Source organism: Ovis aries, chromosome 20 (assembly GCF_016772045.2).
Source record: "Ovis aries strain OAR_USU_Benz2616 breed Rambouillet chromosome 20, ARS-UI_Ramb_v3.0, whole genome shotgun sequence".
Classification (NCBI taxonomy): domain Eukaryota; kingdom Metazoa; phylum Chordata; class Mammalia; order Artiodactyla; family Bovidae; genus Ovis; species Ovis aries.
In genome coordinates this window covers 39376664-39385202 of record NC_056073.1, presented here as the reverse complement: position 1 = coordinate 39385202, position 8539 = coordinate 39376664, and the positions used below count along the sequence as shown (strand labels likewise).

The window sequence follows — 8539 nt, the reverse complement described above, 5'->3', positions numbered from 1 at the left end:
CTGGGTTTTATAAAGTTGTTGTTCTCCTTAAGTGTGGCTTCAAACATTGTGAAAATGCCTTTCACGCCTTTCAGCTTCCGTTAATGTGTTTGTGACAAATAAAATCCTTCTTTGTGGTTCCTGCCCCTTGGCTGTGTCCACCCTCTGAGGGTCCTTTAAGACAAATTGTATGGATTTGCGTTAAGTATTTTCATGATCTGTATACTTCATATGCTGTATGTTTAGGTGTGGGTTGTTTTTTTTCTCTTTTAATTCTCTTTGTGTTGTGATGAAAGCAAAATCCTAATGGTGGCTAAATTATATTTTATTCACAAAATTTAAGAAAGCAACACCCAATTCTCAGAATTAAATGAAGTATGGAATTTTCTTCATATGAGAAAAGAAAAACTTTGGAGCTGGTGGGGGAGGAGGTCCAGCGCCTGACTTCCCTGAGGAGTTTCCTGGCCCTCATCTTCCTGGAATTACACCGTGGTTCTTCTGTTCCCTCACCACCCTCGCCCAATCAATTATCAGGTCCTATGAGTCTACGGGATTTCTTTGGAAGGAAGAAAGGTGAGCTAAAGCTGAAACTCCAGTACTTTGGCCACCTCATGTGAAGAGTTGACTCATTGGAAAAGGCTCTGATGCTGAGAGGGATTAGGGGCAGGAGGAGAAGGGGACGACAGAGGATGAGATGGCTGGATGGCATCACGGACTTGATGGATGCGAGTCTGAGTGAACTCCGGGAGTTGGTGATGGACAAGGAGGCCTGGTGTGCTGCGATTCATGGGTCGCAAAGAGTTGGACATGACTGAGTGACTGGACTGAACTGAACTGAACTGAACTGATGAGTCTACATTCTATGAAGATCTCTTGTATCCACATTTATACTCTCTCCCGTCATTACCTAGTTCAGACCATCCGACTATCATTCAGCTAGATTACTACGATTGTCTTTCTTTTTTTCAATGGTCTTGAGAAATGGAATATTTCCTGCCATATTAGTAAACAAGGATGTCACAGTCATCAGACTGTAGCCCTGCAGTGTGAGTCGATGAGCCCTGAAGGATTCAGGAAGGAAAGAATTCCTGACTGGTTCCAAATAGGAAAAGGAGTACGTCAAGGCTGTGTATTGTCACCCTGCTTATTTAACTTATATGCAGAGCACATCATGAGAAACGCTGGGCTGGAAAAAACACAAGCTGGAATCAAGATTGCCGGGAGAAATAGCAATAACCTCAGATATGCAGATGACACCACCCTTGTGGCAGAAAGTGAAGAACTAAAAAGCCTCTTGATGAAAGTGAAAGAGGAGAGTGAAAAAGTTGGCTTAAATCTCAACATTCAGAAAACGAAGATCATGGTATCTGGTCCCATCACTTCATGGGAAATAGATGGGGAAACAGTGGAAACAGTGTCAGACTTCATTTTGGGGGGCTCCAAAATCACTGCAGATGGTGATTGCAGCCATGAAATTAAAAGACACTTACTCCTTGAAAGAAAAGTTATGACCAACCTAGATAGCATATTCAAAAGCAGAGACATTACTTTGCCGACTAAGGTCCGTCTAGTCAAGGCTATGGTTTTTCCAGTAGTCATGTATCAATGTGAGAGTTGGACTGTGAAGAAGGCTGAGTGCCGAAGAATTGATGCTTTTGAGCTGTGGTGTTGGAGAAGACTCTTGAGAGTCCCTTGGACTGCAAGGAGATCCAACCAGTCCATTCTGAAGGAGATCAGCCCTGGGATTTCTTTGGAAGGAATGATGCTAAAGCTGAAACTCCAGTACTTTGGCCACCTCATGCGAAGATTTGACTCACTGGAAAAGACTCTGATGCTGGGAGGGATTAGGGGCAGGAGGAGAAGGGGACGACAGAGGATGAGATGGCTGGATGGCATCACGGACTCAATGGACGTTAGTCTGAGTGAACTCCAGGAGCTGGTGATGGACAGGGAGGCCTGGCGTGCTGCAATTCATGGGGTCGCAGAGTCAGACACGACTGAGTGACTGAACTGAACTGAGCAGCCATCAGATTGCAGCCACTCCCTACTATGAGCCCCGAGGAAACTCAGGATCTGAAAATACAGGAAACGGACCCAGATAGCTGAGATGCATATCAAAGGCATGATTTCCGTGAGCGCAGGCTCTTGCATCTTCCCATACATAGAAAAGTACTAAATTCCTTAATTTGACACATCTAGTTTCTTTAATTAACAGTGATCTTTTGATGTCCAAACTACCTGCCCTTTATTGTAAAACTCTTATATATCCTAGCTACTCGTCTCGCAGCCTCGGAGGAGTTTCTCAAGCTATCTGAAATGCTGTCTCCTGGGATACTGTCCTCATCTGTCCCCAGTAAAACTCAACTCTCAACTCTTACATTGTGCAATTTTTTTCTGACAGTGAAAAAAGCCTGAGTTTTTTTTAATACTGAAAAAAAGAGTCTTATCAGTATTTATTCAATGGTCTTCTGCTGAAACCCTTTGTTGGTTCCCTTCCATGATTGAGGTAAAGTCCAGACTTTTTTTTCTGACTGGTAAGACCCTGCACTTTCATAATTCACTTCTGCTGAATTTCTGCTTCCTTCAAACTTCACACACTCCCTATCCTTTGGGCCTTTGTGCTGCTCCCTCCTTCCTCTCTCCCCATCTCATGGCTTTGCTTGACTAATACCCTCTTGTTTCTCCACTCAGACATCACTTCCTCTGACGCCCCTGGTCTGGGTTGATGGCCCTCTCTCATAGTTGCCCTTTGGTATTCTGGGTTACTCAGTGTCACACCTCTGTAGGAATTAGCTGATGCATGTCCGTCTTCCCCACCAGACGTGTCGGTTCTAACAGGGCAGACGATGGGCTCATCTTGACCTCGGTTGTAGTTTTGTGCTTTGGAAAGTGCCTAGCACATGATATACGGCTGTGTAAATATTTCTTCAGTGGATGAGTCATTACACACATACACTCTCCAAAAGCCAAGCAGAGCCCAGGAGGTGGCTGGGGAACCATGGCTGGGGGCAGTGCTGACCTGAGCAGAAGACCACTGGGCACCTCCTGTTTGTACACTCCCTTTGGGATAGTGTGATGGACACCACATCTTCCTATAGCCTGTAGGACTGAGGACTCCTTAAGCTGATGTATGGTGGTGCTGGTGGGGAGGCTTCTTTCAAAACTCATTTCAGAACCAAAACTTTAAGAATCGGAGTCTACTTTTTACAATGGTACCTTGGAAAGCCCTGTAGGCTTCCTGTGCCTCTTTTGTGAAAGTGTTAGTCGCTCAGTCATGTCCAACTTTTTGCGACCTTATGGACTATAGCCCGCCAGACTCTTCTGACCATGGGATTTTCCAGGTAAGAATACTGGAGTGGGTTGCCATTCCCTTCTCCAGGGGATCTTCCTGACCCAGGGATTGAACCCAGGTCTCCTGCATTGCAGGCAGATTCTTTATTGCCTGATCCACCTTCAGTTCAGTTCAATTCAGTCACTCAGTCGTGTCCGACTCTTTGGGACCCCATGAATCGCAGCATGCCAGGCCTCCCTGTCCATCACCACCTCCCAGAGTTCACTCAAACTCAAGTCCCCCTCTGTTCAGTTCAGTTCAGTTCAGTCTCTCAGTCGTGTCTGACTCTTTGCGACCCCATGAATCACAGCACACCAGGCCTCCCTGTCCATCACCAGCTCCCGGAGTTCACTCAGATTCACGTCCATCGAGTCAGTGATGCCATCCAGCCATCTCATCCTCTGTTGTCCCCTTCTCCTCCTGCCCCCAATCTCTCCCAGCATCAGAGTCTTTTCCAGTGAGTTAACTCTTCACATGAGGTGGCCAAAGTACTGGAGCTTCAGCTTTAGCATCATTCCTTCCAAAGAAATCCCAGGGCTGATCTCCTTCAGAATGGACTGGTTGGATCTCCTTGCAGTCCAAGGGACTCTCAAGAGTCTTCTCCAACACCACAGTTCAAAAGCATCAATTCCTCGGTGCTCAGCCTTCCTCACAGTCCAACTCTCACATCCATACCTGACCACTGGAAAAACCATAGCCTTGACTAGACGGACCTTAGTCAGCAAAGCTTTTGAATATGCTGTCTAGGTTGGTCATAACTTTTCTTCCAAGGAGTAAGCGTCTTTTAATTTCATGGCTGCAGTTACCATCTGCAGTGATTTTGGAGCCCCAAAAAATAAAGTCTGACACTGTTTCCACTGTTTCCCCATCTATTTCCCATGAAGTGATGGGACCAGATGCCATGATCTTCGTTTTCTGAATGTTGAGCTTTAAGCCAACTTTTTCACTCTCCTCTTTCACTTTCATCAAGAGGCTTTTTAGTTCTTCTTCACTTTCTGCCATAGGGTGGTGTCATCTGCATATGTGAGGTTATTGATCCACCTTACTTTATATGTTAATTTGGAATCACCCTTTTCAGAGTTGTACCAGATAAAATACTGTGTTTAAAAGTACTGTGCAAGCTAGTGTATGTCAATATTTATAGCATATTATTGACATAAAATCCTATGTGGGCAACATGATGTTTTTCATCTGTCCATGGGTTTTTCTACAGAGATGATCTTGCGGTGACATGTGCCAATCCTAATCATGTGAAATATTAAAGTAGGTAATGATTGACTACTATAAAGTGATTGTGCTGAGACACTTTGGAAGAGTTGGAGTATCATTCAGACCTATGCAAATAAGAAACTTTAATTGACTAAAAATACATTCAATGCAAATTTACAGTAACTGTTGAAAGTTAAATCAATCTTCAAATTTGCTAAATACCCAAATAATACTTTCCTTTGAAATCTTATGTTTGTGCCTATGCTATTTATAGGCATGTTTATTGAGTTAAAATAAATGTAATTATAGGGCTTCCCTGGTGGCTCAGTGCTAAAGAGTCCGCCTGCCAGTGCAATAGACACAGGTTCGATCCCTGAACCGGAAGGGAACGTGCCACAGAGCAACTCAGCCCACGCACCACAACTGTTGAGCCTGTGCTCTGGAGCTGGGGAGCCGCAACTACTGAAGCCCAAGCACTCTAGAGCCTGTGTTCAGCAACAAGAGACACCAGTGCAATGAGAAGCCAGAGCACCACAACTCGAGAAGAGCCTCCACTCACAGCACCGAGAGAAAAGCTCGGGCAGCCGTGAAGACCCAACACAGTCCCAAAATAATAATAATAAATGAATAAAATTATTTTTAAAATATATACAATATAGATGTGAGCATTATCATTGATATCCTGGCTTGAAACCTCTCTATATATAGTTAAACATGCCAAGGAGTAATACACCCTAGATGATAAACCATATATTTTCTTAGCAAGACCATTCATTTTAACAGCATGGAAAGAGAGAGATGCAATGAGTTACCTGGATACTGGGTATAGCCCTAAAACTCTAGACATGTGTTGTGTGTGCGCTCAGCCGCATCTGACTCTTTGTGACCCCATGGACTCTAGCCCGCCAGGCTCCTCTGTCCAAGGAATTCTCCAGGCAAGAATATTGGAGCAGGTTGCCATTTCCTTCTCCAGGGGATCTTCCTGACCCAGGGATCGAACCCGTGTCTTGCATTTCCTGCACTGACAGACAGATTCTTTACCACTGTGCCACCTGGGAAGCCCAAAAACTCTAGGCATGTTACTACTCATGAAACCGTCTGATGGTTTAGGGAAGAAGCGAAGGAGGTTCAGAGGCTGTGAGTCCTTCCTGCCTTCCCAGAGCCACTGGCATCAGCAGGGGACAAGGTTTGTGTTTGAACCCACTCTGCCTCCAATAAGCCACCAACCCCATCCCTGCAAAATTTAAAAAATGAACAAAGCAAAACCAACCACTTCAAATGTAAACATGACTTTTTACCAGGATCAACCTTCTTTCTTTTTTAAAGATGATTCATACTAAACAGTAAGGACTGAGATTTCTAAAATATAGTCTCTAGGAATAATGTTAATTTTATCTACTGAAGTAACATAATTGGTTTTCTCATTCTTATAATGAAATTCTGAACAATCACCAGGGTATTTCAGTTAAAACCAAACCACAACCTTCAGAAGTTATGAGTCAGGAAGGTGAGATTAGGCAAATGTCTTTATAATAATTTTAATTGAGGGCAGCTGAAAAATGCCTATATTGATTTCCTTGTGAAAGATGGCCTTGCTGTGTCTAATAGAAGGTACTTTGATATCAAGCAAAAAATCCTCCAGTTTTTTCTGGGAGAAAAAAAAAACTTGTGATAATTTATGTTTAGTTAAAATAATGTATAAAAGGTGAATTTAAAAATATTTCACATATATTTAAAATATACACCATGTAAGACTGTTAGCACAAGTACTTTTGTAATCACAAGGACAAAAATAGAATTTCTCATAGGGTGTTGCTATGGTGACTACCAGTAATTTATGACTGTGCCTATTTCTGTGTTTGTTATTTCATTATCAGTAAATAGCTAGTATTTGAGGGAGTAATTATATAGTAAATGCCACATACTAAAGATGTTTAATGCTGCAGTGTGTCAGCGGACAGATCACTTTTGCATCCACATAAGTTATATATGCAAACCTTCTTGTAGGACAGTGGAATGTTTGTCTCAGGAGATCAATAAAGGCATTATTTTAAAACAAACTGTGGGAGATAACTGTTATGGTCTCTCTGTCACTCCTATCTGCTTCTTAAAAATAATAGCCACCTCTTTGTTTTTATTTTTCTAAATCCCATAAGTAATATGTTATAGGCAATATGCACTGAAAAACATAGGAACCAAAACATACCAAGAATCCAACATTTTTCCCTCCTATCAAGAAAACTACTAGAAATATTTGACTGTATGGACTTTGATTTTTATTTCCTGCCAGAAATGGACTCATACAACATAAACTGTTTTGTAACTTGCATTTCTCAACTCAGAAGTACAATATCTTTTCATGTAAATAAATCTGCTCCCACTGTATCATTCTGAATGGTGTAGCATTGTTTAGTTTCCCTGTTATGTGTTTAGGGACTCTCATCCCTAAAGATGATCATAAACACATTTCTGTTTCTGTTTTTTGGCAAGTTGGTAAGTAAAATAATTTGAACATTGCTCCTTATAACAGCAACCTTCACCACTGGGAGGGCAGACAGCTGCTTGCTCACCCAGGACCCTACTTCCTATTGTCCTTATTCTTGGTCACTGCCCCTCAGAGGGCAGAAGATCTGTCTTGCAAATTCACCTCGAGATTCTCACCCTGCCCAGGAAGCTGCATTCCCCTTATCACAGTTTGCATTCTGCGCCCTGAGATCTCAAATATGCTTGAAAAGTCCACGACATGAAATGTTTCAAAAAGGCAGCCATTATATCTTACATTCCAGTTGGCTTTTCATTGTTGTAGTGGCTAAGCTGCATCCAACTATTTGCAACCCCATGGGCTGCAACACACCAGGTTTCCCTGTCCTCCACCATCTCCCAGAGTTTGCTCAAACCCATGTCCACTGAATCAATGATGCCATCCAACCAGCTCTTCCTGTCATCCTCTTCTCCTGCTCTCCCTCTTGCCCAGCATCAGGGTCTTTTCCAATGAGTCAGCTCTTCGCATCAGGTGGCCAAAGTATTGGAGCTTCAGCTTTAGCATCAGTCCTTCCAATGAACATTCAGGGTTGATTTTCTTTAGGATTGATTGGTTTGCTCTCCTTGGAGTCCAAGGGACCCCAAGAGTCTTCCCCAGCACCACAATTCAAAAGGATCAATTCTTTGGTGCTCAACTTTCTTTATGATCCAACTCTCACATCGATACATGACTACTGCAAACACCATAGTTTTGACTCCATGGACCTTTTCGTTGATTGGTGATAAAAGCTACCTGCCTTTGCAAAGTGTTACTGACAGAAGAGTGTTTGCAGTTAAAGATCCATACATTTTTCTTTTGTCATTTAGAAACAAGAAATTACTGTCAGGAAAATAAAGTGATCAGCTATTTTAAGCATCAAATACAGTCATTCTAAACATCAGGATCATGAAAGCAATAATCATTTCTAGTAATTAATATGTACATTTCCTCTCTATGGAATACAATTTAATTCCTGAACCAAACATATTACTTTAAAAGGAGGATATTGCTTTATCCTCCTTAACTTAAGGAGGAAAAGCAGTGCTCACTTGTTAAATCCTAGAGTATTAGCCCTTAACCATCACACCAAACTGTGGAAAATTCTTAAAGAGATGGGAATACCAGACCATCTGACCTGACTCCTGAGAAATCTGTATGCAGGTCAAGAAGCAACAGTTAGAATTTGGACATTGAACAACAGACTGGTTTCAATTCGGGAAAGGAGTGTGTCAAGACTATCATCACCGTGCTTAATTAACTTATATGCAGAGTACATCATGAGAAACGCTGGACTGGATGAAGCACAAGCTGGAATCAAGATTGCCAGGAGAAATATCAATAACCTCAGATATGCAGATGACACCACCCTTATGGCAGAAAGTGAAGAGGAACTAAAAAGCCTCTTGATAAAAGTAAAAGAGGAGAGTGAAAAAGTTGGCTTAAAGCTCAACATTCAGAAAACGAAGATCATGGCATCCGGTCCCATCACTTCATGGCAA

At 42.4% G+C, this 8539-nt stretch overlaps 1 long non-coding RNA gene across 1 annotated transcript in view; it reads right to left on the bottom strand.

Moving 5' to 3' along the window:
* The window catches only part of LOC105603846 (uncharacterized), a 78376-nt gene that overhangs the window by 22406 nt on the left and 47431 nt on the right, over positions 1-8539 (bottom strand). Inside the window, exon 4 of the long non-coding RNA XR_003586186.3 lies at positions 1-153. This is a non-coding gene — a long non-coding RNA (uncharacterized LOC105603846). The remainder of the gene's footprint in view (positions 154-8539) is intronic.